Source organism: Ursus americanus, chromosome 2 (genome assembly GCF_024610735.1).
Source record: "Ursus americanus isolate L20-20 chromosome 2, mUrsAme1.1.p, whole genome shotgun sequence".
Taxonomy (NCBI): Eukaryota; Metazoa; Chordata; class Mammalia; order Carnivora; family Ursidae; genus Ursus; species Ursus americanus.
In genome coordinates, this window is record NC_142128.1 from 34,557,653 (window position 1) to 34,582,823 (window position 25,171).

General features: G+C 45.0%; 1 protein-coding gene across 18 annotated transcripts in view; it reads right to left on the reverse strand.

Annotated features, from left to right (window-relative positions):
- Positions 1–25,171, reverse strand: part of RBFOX1 (RNA binding fox-1 homolog 1) — a 1,395,365-nt gene that overhangs the window by 302,572 nt on the left and 1,067,622 nt on the right. The gene's annotated exons all lie outside the window — the stretch shown is intronic.

Consider the following 25,171-nt stretch of genomic DNA (forward strand, 5'->3'; position numbering starts at 1 on the left):
GATAGAAGAAAGGAGTGCAGGGTCATTTAGATAAAAGAAAGGGCATTCATTCTAGAACTTGCTCCAGATGGTGGAATAGTCCTTCTGGCATCTGACCTAGGCCCCTATCTCCAGCCTTCAGGTCAACTCTGTGAGCTACTTAATATCTACCCAACAAATGTTCTCTCTTGCCTAAGGTAATCAAAGTAACTGGCTAGTACTTGAAACCAAGGAACCCAACCCGATCCTACCAAGAAAGGCCCACTGACGTGGTGAATGCAAAAACCGTGGGCATCTCAAGATCTATGATGAATTAGCGCCACAGTGTAGTTCATTTTTTTTCTATTAAAAATGGCAAATTCAATAACCTACATTTAATTCTAAGGCCTCTTCTCCACAGTAATTACAAGATAAACAGATCTCACCCTTAAAAGGGCTCTTTCTTTTCCGGCAGCCAAGCGCCCCGAGAATGGGGAAGCCGCCAGCCTATCTCATCCCTCACCACTGATGTAGCAGACAACAGCTCGTCAAATGTAAGCTGTGGTAGAGTCCTGAACCCCACAATTACCAACAGACCTTGAAAGGTGCTTTTTAATCTTTAAAATACTTTGAAAAGATGTGGGCTGTACACGGGACTTGGGAGTTCCAAAGCTGACTGGCTGTTCCCCTCTCCCATCACACCTACAAACATGATCTTGCTGTCTCCCTGTTCCAAAATATACCCCTCAAATGTCCTCTTTTCATCCCCACGAGATACCAGGAAGGCCATATGCCTCCTCCCACTTGTGCTGCAGTGTCAGCGATGAAACACAGAAGCCCACATGTGCTCACCGGCCCGGTCCCTCCCCCTCCGCCCCAATGATAAATAGCAAGAAGGGCAGGGGAGCTTCTGGAAGCTCACTCCAGCCCCTGAAACAAAACACAGCTACTCCAACTTTTACGGAAGGGTCATTAAATGCTCCATAAAATGTACTTAGCCTTAAGCAAAAAGGTTTTGTCCTCCAACAAAACAATTTAAGTGGTGCCGGCAGAAAGGATCCGATGGCATAAGGTCCCTGTGTGTTTAAAGGTTCTATGAGCCAGTGGTGACCTTTATCCAGCTGCTCGGCGTCCTGCCTTAAAAGACATGTGGCCCATTTTATACCAGGCACTTTGCCGGGAAGAGAGGCCTAAAGAGCCCGGTCTTTATTTATTTATTTTTTACTAGCTCCAGGGGTGACCTCTTCTGAAGAATCTAGCCTGGGCCACACTCTGTTCCCAGTGCTCTACACTGGCCATTTCCTGGGCTGCACGAGGTAGTGGGTCTGGAACTGGATTTGTTTTACCCCTTTTATGAAGTCAGGAGTCTCACTCATGATAAGTAACGTATAGGTAGTTAGGTGGGAGCCATGATGTCTCCACTGCCTCGTCTTTTCATTTGAAGGTTCCCACCCAACATCACAGAAGACAAGGGGTCCAGGCCACAAAAAGTCAGGGCCGAGGCTCACTGTGATCTTCTCTGTGGTTCTGACTCTGCCAAAGTCTCTCACAACAATGCCAGCGATAGCAATAATGATAATAATAATAAGAGCAGCAACCACAGCAGCTTTGACCAACCAATCCAATTCACCCATCAGGCCGCAGGCTGGGTGATTTACAAAGCATCTTGTTTAAGCTCAGGAAACACTCCTTGTAGGACTTTTTTTGTTTTTTTTTTTTTTTAACAGATTAGGAAACTAAGGTTCAGAGAGGCTGAGTTGCCTAAGGTCACACAGCCAGTACACACTGAGTTAGAATTAACTCAAGCACATCTGATTCCCACATCTGAGCTGTTCACTGGTACACTGTAAAACACACAGGCTCTCACATACGACTTTCTGCTCACTGTTAAGCCACTTCCCATGACAATAAGCGCTCAAAATGCATGCACGCAAAAACACATGCCTACACACAACCCGCCTTCCAATTCAGCCTCTAGCATCTTACATGTGTTCTCTCCTACTCTCACGAGCACGTCTCGAGCTTCTCACACTTGGTCAGGCAGAACATGGTCACAGTCAAGGCAGGTCTCCTCTCTGTCTCCCACCTCTGTTGGGTGTGTGAAGGTGATTCCCAGATGTTTTGGTTGCTTACTTATCCTTATGAGTAGAAACAAGGCCAGAGCAGCTGCAGAGGAAATGTTCCCCTTTGTTACCTGCTGCCCTTGGGCTCACCTAGTCTAACCTGGATTCACCTGAATTTATCCCATATTGAGGACCATCAGGGTGTCAAGCAGGGGATGGACTGAGTCTTAGTCAAGCAAAAGAATTCTTTCATGCTTTGGAAAAGTGCCACTGTCACATTCTTTGATGCAAAATGGTTTTAATCTTCCCCAAGAGTAAACATCTGCTTAATGCAAAGCTTTCTGAGTCCATTTAGGCCTCGTCTAAGTGCTGCTAGACGCCCCACCACTGTTACGGGCAGGCCTGGAGAGATGGAACTGCTGTAACCGGTGCAACGACACACATGGGTCTTTCGAGTCCGGAACCTGCACACGCCTGAACTGGCCTCACGGCGCTGGCTCACCCGCAGGTTGGAGCCGAGGCCTGGAGACAGCACTTCCAGGGGCAGGAACGTGGGCTCTTTCCATTCCCGGGCATGCGGCCTTCCTCATGTGCTCCAGAGACCACCCCCCACCCCCCCACCCCCCATCGAAGAGGTGGACAGTTTGAAAACATCCATCTAGCCACAAAGCCAGTGCCTTTGTTCGGTTGGTTTGGGTTCTTTCTTTCTACTCATGGCTCATAGGGGCTGGGGCCTGAGGCTGCGCTTAGAATGAAAGAAGAAACATTCCCACCCAGTGGACGTGCCTCTCCACAGACAGAGACGAATGAAGGGACTGTAAATATATACTCAAAGACTTCAAGGTGACCCGAGGGAGATCTCTGGGAGGAGAGGCTAGAATGTGGAAATCTAATTAGTGGTCCCATCTGAAGAAAGGGGAGGTGAAAAGAAGGGACTTAGCCAAAAGGGGCAGGGAGAAAGGAAGCCCAGAGTGTCAGATGTTGGCAGTGTGTCCACAACCTCATCCAGCAAAGATTTGCAATGAATCCCGGGGATGGGGCCTTTCCAAGTAACGGGGAGGCGTGCTGCATCGTGGGGAGGCTAATTCCTCTGGCTGTGCTGTGACCTCCATGAAAAGTCCTTCCAAAGCCCACTTCCCTGGGCATGGGGCCGACGCTAGCTCCTTTGGTGGTGTCCGTAGCTAGGATGGGGGCCGTGAGCTTTCCAAGAATTAGAAAAGGCTTCTAACCTTTTCCCTACCACGTGTGCGTGCACACACACACACTTCATTTCAGCCATACAAGAGGGAGCAGAGCCACTGTTTCAAAACTTCTCTGAAATGCTGTGAACTGATCACAGTTTCTCAATTGTCTGAAGTATTCTGACGCTCTTCTTAGTATCCAACACAGCATCGTATTACGTAGTATGTAGCATCTAATATGTGGAATATGGAGAGCGTATTAGATAGTATATAACTTAGGTGAAAGCTCTGTTCATCTCTCTGTTGGTTGTATGATATTTTCATTGTATTTGGAGGAAATATTTAAGGTGGCTCAACCATATGAACACTACACGGGGTGTGAAAATATCAATTTTCCAGAGAGGTTGAATCTGAGGTTCCACACAAAGGCCTTGAGATTGCTGATGAGGCGTGCTACATACAGCAAGGTGTTGTGGACACAAAATGCAAACAGTGGTTTTGCACCTGAGCCCCCGATCAGGACACAGGGACAGGTGTTTCAAAACGCAGGTGACCATCTGCCATCAAGTTACTGCTCTTTTTGTGGGCAGCCCCATGTATCAGGTTCCATGGGGAGGAACAGCAAGAGTTACTTAATGAAGGCTAATTATTTTCCCTGGTAACACACACACACACACACACACACACACACACGCACGCACAATCTGTCAGGTGCTCATGTGTGATCAGCATTTTATGCATGCCACCTCATTTAATTTTCAAAACAACCCTGTTGAGTCAAGGCCAGGGACTGAGGCTCACAGAGATCCCAAGACTTGCTGAAAGGTCACAGCATGTGACCTTGTCACGGGTGTAGATGTGGTTGTGGGCCAGGCGTATGGACCTAAAGTGCATGAGTTTAACTCCCATACATTTTTCTGTACTTCCTTAGATGGCTATGCTGTGTCCGGTAATTCTGATGTGATTCAGGGTTCACATGTGGAGAGAGCAAAGAGCTTAACCAAAATCATACTTTCCACCCCAAACATACTTAATCTAGTTTATATTATATATATAAATATATATGTTATGTATGTATGTTTTGTTTTTGCTTTTATGATTATATTATATATAAAAAATATATATAAATATGTGTGATATATATGTATCATGTATATATATGTATGTATATATGTATGATATATATGTATATATATGATATATACATATCATATATATTTTGACTGCCTCTGTCTTAATAGCGAGGTCTGCCTTCACCCGCCTGAGAATCGCATTATCTTGCATGTGGGCTAATAAATAGTGCAGTCTGAGACCTCCACTCAAACCAGCCTTGTAGGAGTAGAACATTTAATAGGCTGATCTTCGATAGATAACACAACACCTTGCTGTATGTAGCACACCTCATCAGCAATCTCAATATATATGATATATACATATATATATATATTTGCTTTGTTTTGCTTTTGCTTTTCTGGATCTGAAATTCTAATCATTGGGAATAAAGAAATCGGAGTCAAAGGCAAAATTCTCTCATGCCTTGTCTTTAAAAACCCGAGTTTCTTTGGCTACACCGACACGCTAACTGACGAACGCATAACCTTCTCTTTGCTACTTTCTGGGCTTAATCACATTAATACCACCACATTGCCTTCCACGCTGGCCATTCTCCTCCTACCAAAAAGGACTGAAGGGGCACCTTAGTTTTTCCATGGAAAAACTCAGGTGCTAATCGCAGAATTATTTGTCGTTACGTATCAAATTGCTTGCCGATTATTTGCTCTGATGCTGCCGACACCTGCCCCCTTTAGGAGCATGGCCATCGCTTTGCTCTCTCATGGTTTATTTGTAGAAGGAGCTGAGCTGGCTATGAATTCTTCTAAAGGTTTATCAACCCTCTCAGGGCAGTTTGTGCATATCCAATGCGATGACAACAGATACATAATTTATTTTCTGGAGTGAGTTATGAAAGTTAATCAATAAGAAGTGGAAGTCTTGTAAATTATCTATCGAAGATCGGCCTATTAAATGTTCTACTCCTACAAGGCTGGTTTGAGTGGAGGTCTCAGACTGCACTATTTATTAGCCCACATGCAAGATAATGCGATTCTCAGGCGGGTGAAGGCAGACCTCGCTATTAAGACAGAGGCAGTCAAAATAAAAATGAAATGTGTTTTGCTACAACAGCAAATCCTGCTCCCACGATTGCCAGGAAGAAAAAAAAAATAACAAATAAACGGGAATCAGAGGGAGGCTGGGAACATCTCTCTCTGCGAGTAGAGCAGAGAGCTCAGAGGGCAGTGGGGAAGGAAGCAGGGGGAGAAGGCATATGGGCAGGCTCTCCTGATCCAACTCAGAATAAAGCGGTGAAAGCACCACTTTGCCAGGGGAAGCATCTCCCACTGCCCATTTTCCTCTACGGCAGCCCAGCCAGGGCAACAAGAGAGACCTTGGCATGGTCGGGACTAGGCAAAAGCTCCGAGCAGAAGACAGGAAATGGCCCAGAGACAGGGTGCCGGGTTTGCTTTGGAGTGCAGGAACGTGGGTCAGAGGCACCGACGCACAATCAGGGGTCAGGCACAGGATAAGGGGCAGAACAAGGTAGTTCAGAATGAAAAGAGAGGGAGAGGAGTGGGCTTTATTCCTTTAATTAATGGGGATCAGGAGATGTGCAGGGGAAAGGCGTGGCCGAGGAGAGGGAAGAAAACCCAGATCATTCTACCTGTACTTTCTCTGCCCCACCCCCATCATGACCATCATGCTGCTTGCTCTCCATGAGGCTCAACTGATGTTGCTGACTCACTGAAAATTCTGTATCGACAATGTCTCTATCTAAAATATTATTCAGAATAAAAACTGGGAGTATAATGACAATAACCATGGGTATTTTTATTCACTGGGTTGATATCGGCCAAAGGGACGCTCTCATTCCTCCTGTCTACCCCACTCAGGGTGATTTGACAGCAGTGTCTGTGCCTGTAGAATCCAAAATGCCTGTGTCCCTAAATGCTGAGACCATGAGTGTGGGGTTTCCTTCTCCTTCTCTGGCCCTGGCACCTTCTGGAGCAAGCTCATTCACTTGGATGCAGGACGCCTCCAGACAGGCCCCCATGCCCAGGCCTTGGTGTCACAGAGCACCCCTCTTGTTTCCCTCTCTGCGCTCAGGCAGGTCCCTGGTGCCCGAGCCAAAAAGGCTTCCTGCTGGATATGCAACGGTCATGCACGAAGGGGCCCTCAGCATTCACGTACAGAAGACAAGCCGAAGCTCCTGCTATGCTTTGATCATGAGCTTTGCCTCAGACACAGCAGACAGAAGTCTAGGCGCGACTCTACATCCACTCAGGCTGGCTCCAAACCCTTTCCTCCATCACTCGAGAAGGCACTGTACAACACATCTGAGCACAGCTCTCCTATAAGAGAACCTTTAACTCTTCTTTAATGTATTTGTATTATTTAAAAAGCAAAGCGTTCACAGACTTCAGAATTGTAAGGACCTTTAACTTAAAGCTCTCAGAATAAACCAGATTGTGCTGTTGCCCTGCTTAAAACTTTCCAGGGGCCTCTTATCACCACTCGATACAAATCCAAATTTATTATGGCATTGAGCAAGACCCTACCTCACCTGGCCCCCGCCTGCCTCCCCAACATGGCCTCCCACTATCCTTCCCCTTTAACGCGAGACTCCAACCCTACTGGCTTCCTCTGAATGCTCTGTGCTTGCTGGTCCCTCTCGGTGGGATGCTCCTTCTTGAATTGGTTCTTGTCTTCAGTGTCACTGCTCAGAGAGCCTCAGCTGACCACCCTTGCTTAGGAGAGCCCCTCACACCCTGGTGTCTGTGTCATGGAGCACCTCTCTCATTTCACTCCGTTCTTCTCTCCATAAGGAGCACACACCTGCTTGTCTGCCTCCATCCCTACTCATTAGAAACTAAGTCCCATAAGAACAGAGGCCTTGACTCTGTTAAGGGCGGTATCTTCAGTGCCTAGAACTATGCCTGGCATTGAATTAGTGCCCCACTGCTACTGATGAATAAATGATTAGATGAACATATTCCCTATTATAACTGATTATAATGCATCAATCAATATGTTGGAGCACCAGGGTTGAGACCCACAGCCTTGGAGGGGGCTTCTTGGACCTTGCTTCTTCACCTTTCAAACCAATGAGGCATTTTGCATATACCATATTTACCCAAGTAAACACCCCTCCCACTGAAAGGAAATATGCTTTTTGGCCTTGACCTCATTTTGCCTCCAGCAAAATGCCTTTGGCTGTCAGCAGCTAGAAGCCTGCGCAGAGCAGGTGGAGGGAGGTGTAAATGACCCTGAAGGTTGAAAGGAAAAGAAATTATCACCCAACAGATTGGCAAAAATTTAAAAGATTGATGATGTCCACTTTTGGCATGGAAGCAAGGAAACTGGTCTATCATACCGTCTTTGAGAGAATAACAATTGGCCAAGCCATTTTCCGGAGGGCATTTGGCAGTACCTATTAGAATATAAAATGCGCACACCCGGGGAGCCAGCAAACTCAATTCTAGGATTCTGCCCTCAACCTATTTTCATACGTGCACACAAACACAGGTGTGCAAGGGCATTCGCTGGCAGCATCGCTGCAGCAAAAGAGAAAACCCGAAGCTACCAAAATGGATATAAATGGAAAGATGGCTAAACAGATTGTGGTATGACCATGTATAGAATTTTGTGCAGTCTGTTCAGAAGACTGGGGCAGACTTCTACGTAATGACAAGACAGGGTGGTCAAATACATGTTGTTAGATATATAAAAGCAAGTAGCAAAACAATGCAGGCGGATGTGATCCCATTGACTTCAAACATGCACACTGTGTCCCTGTACATATGCGCATGTGCGTAATGACATGGGAGAGGGATGGGGGCATGTCAGACTATCACTCCAATCTGTTACCATGAACTACCTCTTTGTAGGGGAGGGGGAGAGATGAGGGGAATGCGGGAGACAGACTCACATGCTTTACTCTGCGTTCTCATTTATTTCTTGGAACCGTTTTTGGGAAAATATAATCATTACATCACAGTTTTAAAAGTAAGAGAGTTGTGGGATCTTAGCAGAACCCAGGCTGGGGCCAGGGATGGGATCTGTCCCTCTGTCAGGGGGAGACTGACGGATAGAGAAGACAGAGTCGACTGTCTTGCATTCAAATCCCAGGCTTCCCCGTTCTCCCACTCTGAACGTGAGCACGCGACCTAACTTCTCTGCCTCTTGGCTTCTCCTCTATGAAGCTGGGATAATTGCAGTACCTGCCTATTTGGATTTTTGTGAGGATTAACTGAGATAATGCCTGTTAAATGCTTAGCACACCACCCAGCACAGAGCAAGTGTAAATATTAACTATTAATTTTATTATCATTACGTTGTTCTCACGTTTCAGCATTCAAATCTGCTCAGATGAGGGAAAGGCAAAGGAGAAGAAAGAGACCATAACCTGGCAATTTAATTAATTCAATCTTACAGAGTAGCGACGCCCCACAGAATGTTCAGCAATGAAAGAAATGTTCTATATTATGCTGATCGACACAGTAAAGGCGAACCACAGGTACCTACCGAGCACTGGAAATGTCTACAGTTTACCTTACGTTACATCGCAATAGTTACGTGGGGCTACAGTGGGCGGCACATTCTAGAGAATTTCACTCTCCCCAGTGACAGCAACCTCCTTCTCTCCTGATAGTCCCTGGTACTGAAGATGGGCACAAGTCACAGTACTTAGAATATCAGGAAACCCTAAGCACTTCATCTCACTTGCGGTGGAAGAGGTAAATTGAGAAGGTTTTATGAAACGGGTCCCTTTTCAAGCCTCATTCAGTTTTTCTGACTGCTTGATGAGACTCAGTTGGTGACACCTTGCTTTCATGCCGTCTTTGGGACACTTTCAAACCTCCCTTATCTTCCTACGAGAGAACAGGCCTCAGACAAGGCAAACACCATCAGCAAACACAAGTAACAGAGTATTTGATAACACTGCTTTGTCTTCAGTGTATCTTTTTCTTCATTGAGCTACAATACATACCATAAAATTCACCCTTTAAAGTGTACAACTCAGTGTTTTCTAAGACAGTCACAGAGCTTTGCAACTACCGCCACGATTTAATTCCAGAACATGTTCATTGCCCCTAAAACGAAGCCTGTACCCATTAGCAGTCACTCCCCATTCTTCCTCCCCCCAGCTTCTGCTTTCTGTCTCTATAGATTTGCTTATTTTGGGCACCTCGTATAATTGGAATCATATAATATGTGGTCTTCTGTGTCTGGCTTCTGTCACTAAGCATAACATTTTCACAGGCCATCCGTGTTATAGCAGGTATGAGTACTTCGTCCCCTTTCATGGCCGAGTGACTTCCCAGTGTAGGATGAACCACTTTTTGTTTATCCCTTCATTTGTCAACGGACATGTAGGTTCTTGTCACTATCTGGCTTTCATGAGTAATGCAGCTATGAACACTTGTGCACAAGTGTTTGTGTGTGGTTGTGTTATCTTCAATCCTCTTGGGTTTGCACCTAGTTGTGGAATTGCTAGGCCATACTGAAACTCTGCATGTAAATTTTTGAGGCATTACTAAACTCTTTTCCAAAGTGGCTGCAAAATATTACATTCCCACCACCAACGTATGCATGTCCCAATTTCTGCACATCCTCACCAGCATTTGTTATGGTCCATCTTTTTATTAATGCCATTCTAGTTGATGCGATCAGTATTTTTTAGTAGATATTATTTATTGATGCCTTTTGGTGGGGAGGTTTGATTGAATTAGAGATGGAAAGTTTCCTTTTGTAAATTAATTTATACTACTTACAAAACTGAATCAATTTATATCATAGTGCTAAATATATAGTAGTGTTTATGCTACAAAGCAGTTGAAGGTCTGACGTTCAGGAAACTGTGGTTAAAACAAAGCTCTGGGTTCCCCTTACGGGGTCCACACAGGGACGTTAAATATGGAGTCATCTGCAAAAGTGGGATGTGTGTGTGTGTGTGTGCATGCGTGCGTGTGCATGTGTCCACACGTGTGTATGTGCAGATGTGCATCTATGTGAGCACTTGTGTGTATGTGCACGTGCACATGTATGTGTGTGCATGTGTGCATGTATGTGCATGTGTGCACACACAGGTGGGTATGTATGTTTGAAAACTTCTGCTTTCATCTCTTTTGCCTTTTACTGTACGCACACAAATAAGCAACAGAGAAGCCAGGAGGTTTGCTCATGGACGCACAGACATCCAAGGACAGGTCTGCAATAAGAATGGAGTCTTCAGAACTCCCGTACCAGGGTCTTTGCGAATTGCATGGAAAATTTAAAAGTACCACTCAGGCAGTTTGTGTAGGAGGGGCCACTCTCACTTTTCCTAGAGAAGGGCCACAACTTCTGGCTTTCTTTATTATTCTATTCCACCTTACTTGTCCTTGGGATTTGGAAACAAAGGGCCCTGGAGAACAGGACTCACCAAACAGCAGAGAGGAGGAGCCCGAAGCAGATTTCGTGCGGATGGATCCCTGTGAGCTTTGCTATTCCCTAGCTGACAGCAACTTGTGAAAGGGAGGGGGAGGCAATCCCAGGGTGGCATGCAACCGCATCTGGGATGGGGTGATGCAACTTCCGAGAGCAAGATATGGAACGTTCAGTCCCCTCCTACTTGGTCATCTGGCCCAGAGTGGGGGGTAGGGCCAGCCCCTTCTGCCCTGTTTGGGGACGTGTACAAAGATTTAGGTTACATTGTATTGCAATGTCCAGTTGACCTCCTCTGAAAGGCTTTCTCCACCCAGAAGTCACAGAGCCACAAAGCCATGGTTGTTTCTGGAGCGGAGATTCTCAAGTACGTTTCTGCATGGGGTGTGTTGGAAGAATCAACCGGAAGTTGGAAACCCTTCCACCACAAGACCATCTGCTCACAGTTTGACATATACTTCGAGGGGAAATTTCCAGACACCCCAGTGAAGAATCCATGCCCACGAATCACTCTGCAGGAGTCCCTCTTTCTTTATCGGCTGCAGAGAGTGGCTTCCAGTCACTGGTGAGGGTCACGATGGACTTTTTCCTGGGGTTGGAAACTTCTCAGCAGCAGTTAGGAAACACAGCTGCTGACAGCTGAAAATTCTCTGCCTGGGCTTCCAGATCAAGTGACGGAATGTGTGTTTCCATGGCACTCCCAGAAACAGGTGGCTTCTAAACTCTGGAAAAGCACATTCCCCTGCCCCACAGCAAATCAGCTGCTCTCTGTGGACATGTGTATTTCAGGCGTGGACGAGTGCAGTGTCAGTTGTCCCCAAGACCAACTCAGGAAGCTCAGAAGAGAGGAATGGAGGGAAGAATGACCTCAAGACAATGTGGGATGTGAGGTCAAGGGCAGGGCGTCATAATTGTCCTTAACATGAGTAACTCTTTCTTTCTTCCTACATTATTTTCTTCATGGCACTCACTACAATGATAATTCATCAACTTATGTGTTATTGTACCTGCTCTGTTCTTGGTTTTGTCTCTTTCTCCCACGAGATCATAAGTACCATTGAGGAAGGGATCATATCTGACTCCTTGCGCATCATGCCGTTAATGTCTAGCATTGCATCTTGCATACAGTAGGTGCTCAATTAATGTCTGACGAATTACCCAAGGAATGAATCAAGCACTCATGGTCTCGGACACACAAACCTTTCTTTCTATTGTACACATGAGTAAACTGAGTCTCAGAGAGGTAAAATTATCTATTCAAGATCAAATTTCATAGGAGATAAGGCTGATTCTGGAATCCAGGTCTGTCTGAATCCAAACTCCCAGGTTGTTCCTGTTGTCACATATGACAAAAGTGAGACATCTAGCCCCCAGGGGTCTTCCCTACTTTTGCTAAAATAAAATAAGAGGAAAATCAGCCAGCCCTAAGACAGAACAGTCCTGTGATGGAAAATCCAGTCCACTAGCACATGGCTCACCAGATGTTGCTCACAGCTTTGGTACGACAAGACTTCATAAAGCGCCCAAGACTGATCTCCCATGCTCGAGCAGGTTTGCTTGTAGCCCTTGGACACATTTTTGGATCATTAACAATTAAACACACATGCTGCACTCCCCTGAAGCCACAAAAGTTACCAGACCCTCAGACACAGACACACTTCTATGATTCCCAGTCTCCTCTCACTCTCTTTCCATAATCATTGTGATTTTCTGCTCCAAACTGCCCCCCAGAAACTGTCCCTCCTTTCTGGGCAGAATTCTCTAGTCAATAAAGATTCAAGAAATGGCGGCATGAGGAATGGATATTTATTAGCCAATCATGGATACCTTGGTGTTGGCAATTTCCACTGAATGCACACTAGCTCTCCTCCCTGTTTCCCACATTGTCCCACTAAAGACCACTAGTCCATCTTCCATCTAGCTTCTGGAAGAATCTTTTAAAAATGTAAAATCAGGTCAGAATATTCCTCTATTTGAAGGTTTCCAATGGTTTTCCAACTGTCTTAGACCAAAATCTAAACTCCCTGCAAAGCCCTAGAAGACTGAAGGTGATCTGGTTGCTAACCACACGTATGACTTCATGTTCTACCTCTTCCACCATCATCCACCATGTCCCCGTCATACTGACCATCCTTGTTAGTCCCAAATGTGCCTTTAGGGCTTTCATGTGTCCCCTTTGCCTGAACTCTCTACACCAGGACATTACACAGCTGGCTCCTCCTTGTCAATCAGATCTGAGCTCAACTTCACACTTCCCATCCTTCAAGCATCCAAAATAACCCTCTCAGTGATTATCATGTAATCCATTTTATTTTTTTCATAATACATAACGCCATCAGATGTTCTTCTTATTGCCTGTTTTCCTCTATTAAATCTGAGTGGTCTTATTCACCCCTGCAAACCTATTGCCCGGCATATACTGAACACTCAATAAATATTTACTACATTAATGGATACATATGGAAAGCAATCTAGAGACATCTGAATTTCCAAACTAAGCCCCCTCCTTGGCCTCCACAATGCACATGGCCTGTTATCACCCTCATTTTGACTGTGAGGGTCAGATATAAAGATGGAAAGAGGAGCACAATAACCGGTAAGCTACTGATTGGAAAACAAAAAACAAAAAACAAAAAGGTCTTTTACATTTTCCTGGCTGGAAAAGGGCTCTGGCAAGGGCTGGCTGGCTCACCTCATCCTAATGCCATGGGCAAGCCCATTCCGGGACTTCTTCCTCCAATCTATAAAGGGAAAATGTTATACTTTTAGGACTTAAGGGAATTAAGAGAAGGATTTAGTTTTTAAGAGAGAAAGTGAAGTCATTTAAGTTGAAAACTGATCTTGGGCCCTAGACGTGCATTTGGTTTGCAAGAGAAATACTCAGGCAGGAGTGATGAGAGCTGACAAGGCAAGTCTGGTCTGTCTCCCAGTCTCGGCTTCTGAGAGAAGACTGCCCGGAAGACAGCTTGATCTTTTGAGCAGCTTGGTTTTTAGTCCTAAAATGGGCATGAACTTTGGTCAGATTTCTAAAGGGTAGTTGTGTGTTCCACGAGTCATACGTGCACTCATCCCTCCATGAGGGATGGAGTTTCTCTTTTCCTCACAGGGAAGCATTTCTTTTGGAGCCCCCACTTCATGGAACTTAGGAGAAAGCTGAGAGTAGAAGCCACCCACGTGGTTGGTTGGAGCCAGCCAACCTCTGCCTCTCTCTTCTGTTAATCCTCTAATCCCTGGGGATAGATGGTTGGTTCCTCTCCTTCAGCCCCATCTTCTCCGTTCCATCTGACTGAAATGCTTTAATTTTCCGATGCTCCATTTACTTAAGATATTAGCTACAAGTTTTGTCGTAAGCGATCACCTTAGTCTTAATGTTCCGAACAGAAAGATATTTATTAGTTGAAAAAATAATTGATTCTATTTTTAAAAGCTTTTTATATTAAAAAAAAGCTGGCTGCAAGTGATATAAATGTTGATGTATAGGATGAGAGTATGGGAACTTTTGTGAAAGAAAATAAATGCGCAGGAAAAAGATGAGAGAGATGGACAGCAGTTTGAAGTGGTTACTTCTGGATGGTGCCAGCGTTTGCGTGTTTGTGTCTGTACATGTGCATGTGTGTATTTGTCCTTTTCCAATTACCAAAATTTATTTTGCATTTATCTTGCATTAATTTTATAATTAGATAAAAGGGCAACAGTTATTTTCAATGAATTTTCTGTGGGAAAGGAGCCCAAGAAGGAAGCTACAAGCTTAAATCAAAGACCAAAGAAATTGGCTGCTTGCTGAGACAGGCACCAAGGCGTGACAACCTTCCCGCAGGTGGACGGTTCTGTGTGAAACGCACTAGTAGGGCTGGACTTTGGCCACAGGTGAGGCCCACCGAAGGCCATCCATAAATCATCTTAAGACTCATCTCCTGGGATAGGTTCTGGCTCAACGGCAATCCTCACCCGACCTCGTTCCCAGGACTGCTCACCAAGACTCCAAATGGGCTCCAAGTACAGGGGGGTCTGGGACGTAGCTCACTAATTCAAAGTTGAAAGGTACCCCAGGCTGGATGTATCAGATTCTTTCCTGGGAATCTGGAACTTGAATGGAGACATGATGGCTAGTGGTCTTTGTAGCTGAGTCACTGTGGTTTCTGAACCTTGGCAAGATTGACACTTTGAGCCAGATAATTCTGGAGAATTCTAAATAATTCTGGTTGCCCTATGCATTGTAGAGTGCCAACAGCAACTCCCACCCCCTGATTGTGACAACTAAGAATGTCCCTACAGGGCAAAACCACCCCTGGCTGAGGACCACTCACCTGAAGAGAATGTCCACATATTCTGCCTGCCAAGGTCCTTAGGCCTGCCCTACCTCCTGTGCTTCCCCTGGACTGGTTTTCTTTTGCTTTCCCCCTTTTGAATCCAAGAGTTTCTGCACGTTCAATTGCCTATGTGTTATACCTCAAAACCCGTAAAAATGTAAACACCCCCCCACTATATTTTTGTTAAACTAGGAAGAATTAGGTTCTGCTCCTCAACCAGAGGGATCTTAACAAAAACACTCACATTCAAAAATCATCTTTGGTTTCTTGATATTCAAAACCACCTGTCATCTTTCAACCCATAGAAAGCCGAACAGTTCTTAATTTATCTCTGATATCAGAGCAGATCTGAACACAAAGGCATGAATGAAGCAACAGCTTCTGGGCCACATGGGACAGTGAAATATACCACGATGTGTCAGCAACAAGACCCTTACAGAGTAAAGCAAGATGGGAGAGGAACATTCACCTAACCAGGGAGGGTAGGGGACTTGATTGTGATTGGGTGTTTAGAACTAATGCCAGCAGGAAAAGCTGGAAAGCCTGGAAGCAGAGATGTCATCAGACACATGCCTTGCCCATCCCCGGGAGAGAGCTCTACAAAGTGTTCCTTAGTGAAGCTCTGACTAGCTAGAACCAAACACTAAAGAAAATACACATGCAGACTGCATTGCGCACCCAAACCCCACGACCGTTTGAACAGATAAGAATTCCATATGGTCTGTATTACCCTCAGCAATGGAAGGCTTTTTATCCATCCCCAGGCTACCCCATCACCATGCAGCAAGTGGGAGATCTGGTCCCTTACAACGCAGACAGGGACAGGACTCAGCAGCTGATGACTGGCATTCTGTATGATGGGTGAACGCATCCAACATCTGCTCAGCCCCCACACAAATCTTAAGGCCCTCTGGCAGGCAGCACCAAGTCCCTCAGCTAAGTCACAATGGGAACCACCTGCCAAAACGCCAGGTGCGAAACAAGCCCTAGCTCATTAGAGTCCTTAAGCCCCCACCCAAATTCCTGGAAAAGGCTCCAGGCAATACAGGGCTGCCCGCACAGCCAGTCTCTACAAGGCCACAGGAGCCGCCTTATTAAGATGGTCATTGGATGGTCCACATCAATTTCACGTTTTCTGTCAAAACCTCCCAGACAGCAGGCACCTCGGTGTTTACACCTCTCAGCAGAACAAATGCAGAGCTGTTGAAGGGAGAAATAACACACCACCACAGTAACAATAGAAGACATCGCTTGCAAGCTGTCCGCGGCCCCTGGAGTAACTGACAAGTTTGACAGAGAATGTGTGTTGCTAACGTTGCTTGATTTGTGTTTAAAGGGAAAACAGAAAGTGTATTTCCAGGAGGTTTAGACATTGATAACCAAAGAGAAGGTCTTGTAAACAAAGCCACAAGGACCATGTCCCAGCAGTCCCCTCCTTGCCGTTTGTCACCGCCCCACCTCCCGTTTTGATCTCCCGGAGGAATCAGGCTTCCACAGGGGAACAAGACCTCCTGACAGAAGGCTGCAAGACAGAGGGAGGAAAGCTGATCAGAAATGACAGCGGCACAAAACCCTGTTAGCCTTCCGCTCAGAATAGGTCGTACAGGGAAGAGCCAAGGCTGTTCCCCCGCGGAGGAGGAGCAGAGGCACCAAAGCCACACGGCACAGCGTGGTCCTTGGGGGCATCCCCAAGGCGGCCATTTCCAAGCCCTGAGAGCTAGGGCAGGTTGTTTTACTTGGTTGGGCCTCAATTCCCTGGAAAACAAGTCTCTCCAGGATGGTCTGGAGCAGTAGCTATATACCCTATGGAGAATACCCGATATGGTGACCAGCGGCAGTAGCAACAGTAGAAATAATAGTAATGTAATTATTAGCATGTAATTATAATACAGTAATTATAAAAATATTACTGCTATATTACATAGTATCATATAATCATAAATAGTATACAATATGATTATATAATGTTACATAATATTACACATAATTATTATGTTTTACTTCTTGTATCATTATATAATTATATGTAATAGTATATCATATGAAATATGAAAATTACATATATATTATATGTGTATTATATGTAACACATGTTATATATACATAATATATATTATGTAATATTATCTAATCTTTATGTTATTATTATTTCTATTTTTTTTAACTTTTATTTAGGGGCCTGGTGGTTCAGTTAAGTGTCTGCCTTCGGCTTGGACCCTGATCCCAGGGTCCTGGGGTAGAGCCCTGCAGTGGGCTCCCTGCTCAGAGTCTGCTTCGCCCTCTCCTTCTGTCCCTCCCCCCTGTTCATATTCTCTCTCACTCACTGTCTCACATAAATAAATAAATAAATAAATAAATAAATAAATAAATAAATAAATTAAATAAAATCTTTTTAAAAAGCATTTATCTATCTATCTATTTTGAAAGAGAGCGAGAGTGCGTACTCATGCGAGTGTGAGGTTGGGAGTGGGGGAGAGAATCCTAAGCAGGCTGGAGCCAGATGCGGGGCTCGATCTCACCACTCTGAGATCATGACCTGGGCCAAAATTAAGAGTCAGATGCTTAATGGACTGAGTCACCCAGGCGCCCCTTATTATTCCTATTCTTATTGAGACTTACTATATACCAAGTACCATGATAAGTACCTTACAAATATTAACTCATCTGATCCTCAAAAGCAGCTCTGGTAATGGTCCCCATGCAGTGGAAGAGGATAGTAAAGCAGAGATTTACGTGCTTTTAATGTGTTCATTTAACAGATGAGAAAACTGCAGTACAGAGCAATATAGGAACTTCCTAAGGAGGCAAAGCTGAGATTCTAACCCAACAGTCTGTCCCAAGAGCTCACACTCTTAACCAATATGCAATACACATATGTATTTGCAAACACTCAATAGTACGTCTATTATATCGTTAGTTCTGGTGTTATTTGTGGTAGTGCTGCAGTTGTACTTGGAAATAAACTTTCTAATATGTTTACTGAGTACTTTCTACACGCTGGGCACTGTGCTTTACATGCTTTGGTAAACTACCACCCAAGAAAGTTAACGCTGCCAAGAGAGGGGAGCAACTGTGCCCAAGGTCACACAGGTTGAGGCAGGAGATGAGCCAAGTACCCACTCCGGAGCACACAACCCTACATCATCCTGTTAGCCTGCTTTTTCCTCCCCCAAACACAATACTTCACTTAGATACCATAGGTGAAGTGCCATACACAACTCCCGGTACCTTGTAAATGCCTGAAAACAAGCAGCTGCTGTTGTTTTTCTTATAACTAAATGTGAAAAGCCCAGTAGGCATTTTCTTCCAAGAAAATGACGGAAGAATGAGTTTATGACACTGTCCGTTTAGAGGGCAGATCCTTCGCCCCTTTTAAACCACAACAAAGCCCCAGCATTGTTGGGCAACACCAGTTCCCAAATCCAGCTGCTCATAGGAAACCCGAGATTGCTGGTGAAGCACACGGTTCACTGGGCCCTGCCCTTCTGATGCAGACAATCTGGGGTCCAGGGCAGACAGTTGACGAACTTGCCCGCAGTCTGATCAGTAGCAGGACTGGAGAACACATAGATGGAGGAGGTCCTCGAAGTGACTCGGAACCGTGTTTTTCCCGAAGGCTCCCCACAAGCTGCCCGGTGCCAGTCGGCAGTCTTGCACTCACACTCCTCCCTGCCACCGGGTGCTGACAGATGGGAGCTATTCTTATTATTTATTAAGCTCCCACAGTGTGCTGAGAGCTGCATGGAACAGGGGTGTGGGTGGTCCCAAAGAGTTTGTCCTCAGAAGGCTATGGCCACATGGAGGGGAGGGAGGTGGGCCTCTCTTTCCCCCTTCAAAGTCCACTCCTCTCAGCCAACTCCAGTTTCAGCCCCAGAAGTCCTACTGGAGCCAGTGGACAAAGATTTGGGCAAGGACTCAATATGAGTGAGACCTGTACATCCTGCTTTGTGTGTGACCGGCAGCCCCAGCTCCCCAGGCCCACTGACTTAGGCGATGGGAAGGGTGGTGAGTCTGATACAACCCAAGGCCATGGGCTACGCATGTCAAACCCCAGGGTGGTATATATCTCTTTCTCTCCTCCACAGCATTCCCCAATGGCACCCGACTCTGTCCAGTTGCACCAAAAGGCAAGTCCCTGGTTATCGAGAATCTCCATGGAGAGAGGGAACAGAGAGCTACAAATGTGCCACTCACCCCCAAACCTAGAGCATCTTCATGTGAAAAAGAAAGTGCAGCAACCCAGAAATTGTGAGAACAAACCAATGCCGGCCATCCGTACGGAGTGCCTACAGTGAGCAGGTGCTGCTCTCCATGTGCCACAAACATCATCTCATCAAATCTTCAGGGCTCCCTCCTGAAGCGAGTAAGACCATCTCCCACTGTCAAGTCGAGACAATGGGAGCTCAGAGAGGTGAAGCCCCACATCACACAGGAGCCAAGATGCCTACTCAAATTGGTCTAAGCGGGGCACCCAGACCTTGGCATTATGTCATGCTGCCTGAATAGCATTGTGGTCGTACTGCAAAGGCCTTGGGTGTGGCCACTTTTGCACTCTTTTATTCCTGACGTTGACGTTGGGAGGTAGAGAATATCGCGTATCACTACCATTTTATAGATGAGCAAGTGGAGGCTCAGAGAGGTCAAGCAACTTGTCCAGAATCACCAGGAGAAGGTCATGGCCAGATTCAGATTCCCCTGGTCTAATTACTACACTCTAAACTCTCTGATGTCAGTCCTTAACTGTGATGCCTCATGAAATAAGAAGAAATAGTTCTTCAGAGAGCACTCTGTGAGAACACCCTGGGATGCACAAGCTGACTGCCTCCTCCAAATCCTCGCCACCTCTAGAAGCCGCTGCAGATTAGAGAGTGGAAGGAAAAGCAGCAGCTGATGGAGCCACCCTCTTTCCCCCAGCATGATATGCTGAGCTCACTGCATTACTCTGAGCCAGATATAAGGTAGGACAAGACAGAACTGGCCACTGCTTCAGAGACACAGTTCTTACTCTCATCCTTCTTCCTCAGAAAAAAACAAAAACAAGCAAACAAAAAAACCCTACCTTTTGTCTCCTGGAACGTATCAGAACTCCTGTCGTTTGGGAAGGATGGAGAAACTATCTATAGGGAGCCATCTTCCTGGGGCTGTAGAAAAATCCGTCTTGACAGCCTAAGCTACTGACAGTGGTAAGGACCCCATACTGGGTGGGGTGAGTGGGGCTGAGATTCTACAGAGTTCTACCTTTAAGCAGTTGTGTTTAACTTCTAACTCTCCTGCCAATGGTGTGGCCATGCACGCTCCCTCCAAGGACAGACAATGGGTCTTAGTCATCTCAGTGTCTCCAGAGCTTAGAAGAGAACCCAACATGGAACCCACGACCCACAAATAATTATTATAATGAATAAATATGTCACAATGTCTCTGCCTCTGACTTTTACCACCCAAACAGCTCAAGCTAGAGACTAGGCTTTGCAGAAGGCAATGGTCCCAGTTGCCCAGAGGTAAAGACCTGCCGAGTACTGAGTTCAATGTTTCTGGACACCTCTTAAGGTTCGGCAGTTAATCAAGAGGATGAGCTGGCTGCTTGCACGCTGGTGGGATGCATGTGTGATAGGACTATCTTTAGACGTGAGAGAAACATAAATAGGGGTGAGTATCTCTGTCATAAATCAGCCGGGGAAAACACTTACCCAAAACAACCTTTAAAAGACAGGGAGGGGGCTCTGCTTCACCATCAAAGGCTCAGATTGCTGAACACCAAAGCAGCAAAGTGGAGTGTGAAATCCACGAGTCTCTCCAGCTCTGCTTGTCCCGTGCCAGCATATTATAAAAAAGCAGACTTGCTGATATAGCACGCCTTTAAAATGATCAAAATGACAGAGGGTTGCTGCAGAAACACATCCTTTTTATAGGACTGATATTAATCAGAAGAGACTGACAGTGTCCCTTTAATCTTTTAATTAAAAAAAAAAAAACAAAAAACCAAAACGTGCATTTCTGTAAAACAGAACGGGGCAAGTTGCTAGCGTCTCCGAAGTGCTTTGGAATGACGGACGGTCCACATTATTTCAAACTTAACTAGAAGGCTTCAGTTTTTCTTGCTTTATATATTTGTTTATATATGTATTGCTAATATAGGAGAAATGATGTTGTTGCATGAGAAGCCCAGCCTCGCTTTGGTTATGGTGTTACTGAATGTCCTCATCAGACTGTCTTTACTTCCCTAGATCATGCCTGGTGTCCTCACCTGGAAAATGGTGGGAATGCTCTAAACATACCATACAGTAGTGGAAGACAGCTACTGTAATTAATTTCGGTGGGAAAATACTGAGTAAAACTGTCATATCCTACTTTGATACATCGGATCATTAATGGAGAAACAAGGTGCACAACTGCCTGGTGACTCTGATCACTGGCACCAAGCAAAGAGGATAATCAAGATCAGAATCCCACACTTCCTTCCCTGGAGAGGGTGTATGCGGGGTTCAGGGGAGAAAAAAACATGCCTGGATGTCTGTAATAGTTTCAGCTAGTATTGCTGATCATGAGAACCTGGTATTTACCTATCCAGCACCCTATTCTGAGAACAGAACTTATTTTTCCCCCTCTATTCACAGCCCCTTACAGCTCAGTCTGGGAGGACTACAGCCTCCAGCTCTGATGTGAGCAGCAAGTCAAGAGGATTGCTTTGGGGGTGGGCATGGTTTACAAGTTAAGCCAAGGAGACTGCTATGTGGAATGTTTGCAGGAACAGCTGGGAAAGAGACTTGCAAAGATGGGTTAGGCTGTAAGGCCGGAGTTGCTTGGGGACCATTTTTGCCACCACTTGGATGTGGTGTGCTTGCGAATGAAGATCAGGAAAAGACAACTACTGTGGAGCTGGGGAGAGAGGACTTGGGTTGTTGGAGCCTCTGAATTCAACTGTGCCTGAAGCGAGATGTTTTCTTTTTCCTTTCCAAACAATATGAATTAGATTTTGTTGCTTACAAATAAAAGAATCCTGACTAAACGCTCACCATGCTTCTCTCTCTGTCTCTCGAACAATGCAGAATAAACACCTGTCTTGATATATAAATATACAAATATATATACCTATCTTTCCTACATATTAGGATATAAACTTCATGTTGAAAAGGGTCTTGTGTGTTTTCTATTCTATATTTCTATTCTATATTTCTATTTCTATTCTATTTCATCACCCTCTCCTACTTCACAGCCTGACATGCAGTAGGTGCTCAATAAATAATTGCTGAATGAGGAGATGAATCACATTTAAAGCTCACAACCACCTTGCAAGACAGGTATTCCTGCTTTCATTTTGTAGCTGAGCAAACAGCCTTGGAGAGGTTAATTGACAAGCCCAAGGCCACACGCTTAGTAAATGCCAGAGCCAATATATCAACCCGGACCTGTTTGACTCCAAATTCTCCTTGCCACCTCCCTGACTCTTTAATTTAGTCTGCTGTTGACATGGCCTCTTTGGCAGCACAGAAAAGTCACTTAGTGACTAAGACGGAGCAGTCTCAAAGTAAATGACACCACTAGCATTTATATCAGGTGTACATTCTGATTTCTTTCCCGATCAGCAGATACTCCAAACATGTAGATAACATTGCAGGGCAGTAATACCAGGATCTGAAAATGGCTCTACTCGCACAGACCAAAACAAGTTTATGTCTTTTAAGTCCACCCAGAAATGTATCCACATGACCTGCAAGTTGCTACTATGTTTCCCCACCTTTCTGTGGGAATTGTTACTCTTGGTCCACTGTCAAAACCAGCACTTAGGTAATTCCTGGCATCACTACAAACGTATGTAGATTTGTCATAAACTGCATCGCTAAATTCAGTGATGCCAGAGTACAGGGTTTGCTCATACCAATCCTCTCCCAATCAGACAGGCACTAATCAGTATTTCTCGGCCGCTGCCTACTCCATGAACTCTAAGTTAGAAAACATTCAGCCTCCAGAGAGCTTACAGTCTCAGAGAGAAAAGACGGCAAAGTGTGCTCAGGACTCGAATCCAGCGAAGTGGACACCGCTGGGTTCACAGAAGAGTATTTCGGGGCCCATCTCTGTGTCAAGCACTTGGAAATTTCATTTCTGAGATTCCTCCCAGCCCCTTTTGACCTATGTCTTTGGACTCTTGAGTCCTATGTTTAAACAATGTCAAATTCCACAGTCCCACTGGGTTGGGGAAGATACTGAAGCTCTATCTTGATGTGTCACCCCAACACCATGAATTCACCCAGGTGCTCTGCTCTGCTAGGAAGAGCTTTCTCCTTAGCTTACCCAGTGAATGCCTGCTGGTGCTCCACAGAGCAACTCAAATGCCGCCTTTCCCATTGAACCACCCGCTTCCCTACTGTAGAAGACATCCACCTACCCCCTCTCCTATGTTTTCAGACGCATTCCCATGGATGCACGTCAACAATAGATTGGTGAAGAGGGAACACTCTGGCCCAACACACCTGATCCAAATCTCAGCTCTGACACTGACATTCCTGTGACCTTGGACAAGTTACATTTCTCAAGTGGCAGTTTCAGGTTCTTCATATGCAAAAAGGGCATCATAATGCAGGACTGTGATTCCTTATCTGAGATCTTTGGGATCATCTGCATTTTGAAATTCAAATTTTTATGGGGGGTGGGGAATTGACTTTTTCAGAAAGGTATTTCAGTGGAAACACTGATTATGTAACACCCTCAGTAGGGTCTAGGACAGCACTCTGAAATCAAACACATAAATATCCCTGTAGCAAAATATATGAATATTCACACTAAGTGGGATAAAGAAAGTCTATAAATAGCCACACATCATTTCAGGTCAAGTTTGCTTCCCAAATGAGTTTTGGTGCCAAACTCCCCCCCCCCCCCCAAAAAACCCTGATTTACAGAGCTTTTTGGAATTTAAAATTACAGATAAGGGATGGTAGGCCAATAGTACCCAACGTTAGGATTTTGTAAGAACAAATTGAGGTAATGTACCTAAGTATTTAGCACAACACCTGGCTCACGGCAAATACTCAATAATTGTTCCCTGTCATTGCTTTTCTATTGCTTTCATTGCAGTATCAGCTTTGTGTTTATCTAGTGTTCTCTTCCATGGGCTGTGAACCTACATGTCAGTGGCTGTAACTATCACTTTTGGGTCCTGGCTACCCAGAGCAGTGTCTGATATAGAATATGTTAGCAGTGAATGAATAACTAAATCAACAGACACGTGGGGACACACATGGAGTTCTGCTTATACCATCTTTCACCTAGGAAAATAGTCTTTTGATCCATTACCTGTAATACCTAGATGAGATGGGAATTACCTGCCCCAGTGTGGAGAATGATCCAGCCACGTGTCATCAAAGGGCACACCTTTTGGACAGAGATGCACAGCGAGGGGTGCAAGTCTGAACTTGCAGCCTAGAGCCATGGGCTCATTACATCTAAATGCTAAACAAACAGACTAATCACAGACAAAGCCACTGTTTTCTTATGTTGCTTGGAATTGTGTGGCTGTGGTCCATGGCTTGGATTAGTCATCTTGGTAACTTCTGGATTCAAGACTGACTGATAATTGACTTGTCAGACTTTCTTTGTTCTCAGATCAGACAGCACATTGATCATTCAAGGTATTGTAGAACATTTAGAAGTAAATAAAGAGGTTCGATAGGAACATACATTGTTTCTTTTTATCCAAAGAGTCCAAGATTGAGATCCATACCAAGGGAAAGGAGTAATGTTTATATAATGCACTTGGTAATATTACTCTTTTCCGCTTCTCTTTTGCCTCTCACTACCCATGAAACTGTCCAAACTGTTCGGCTCAATCCCACACGGCCATTCTGGAATTCTTTACATGGCTAGAAGGAAAAGCTATCCACCTTGCTATATATTCAACAAGTTTAGACATGAGATGATGGGTTCGGGAGATCCAGTATGGTAACCTGGCTTTCCTAAGGGATGGCATGTGGGGATCAGTGGTAACTCCGTAACAAAAGACCCTGGTGAGTAACAGCCCTAGAATTAGTAGAAAACAACTCCACTCTCTGTTTTTGCCGGACAACGTGATGCTCCCTTAAAGCCTGTTCTGATGTCTGGTCAATTATTTATTTTTTCTTTAACTGAGCACACCAAAACAGAGCAATGCTAATATGAATAAAAAAGTGGCACTTGAAAGAATTAC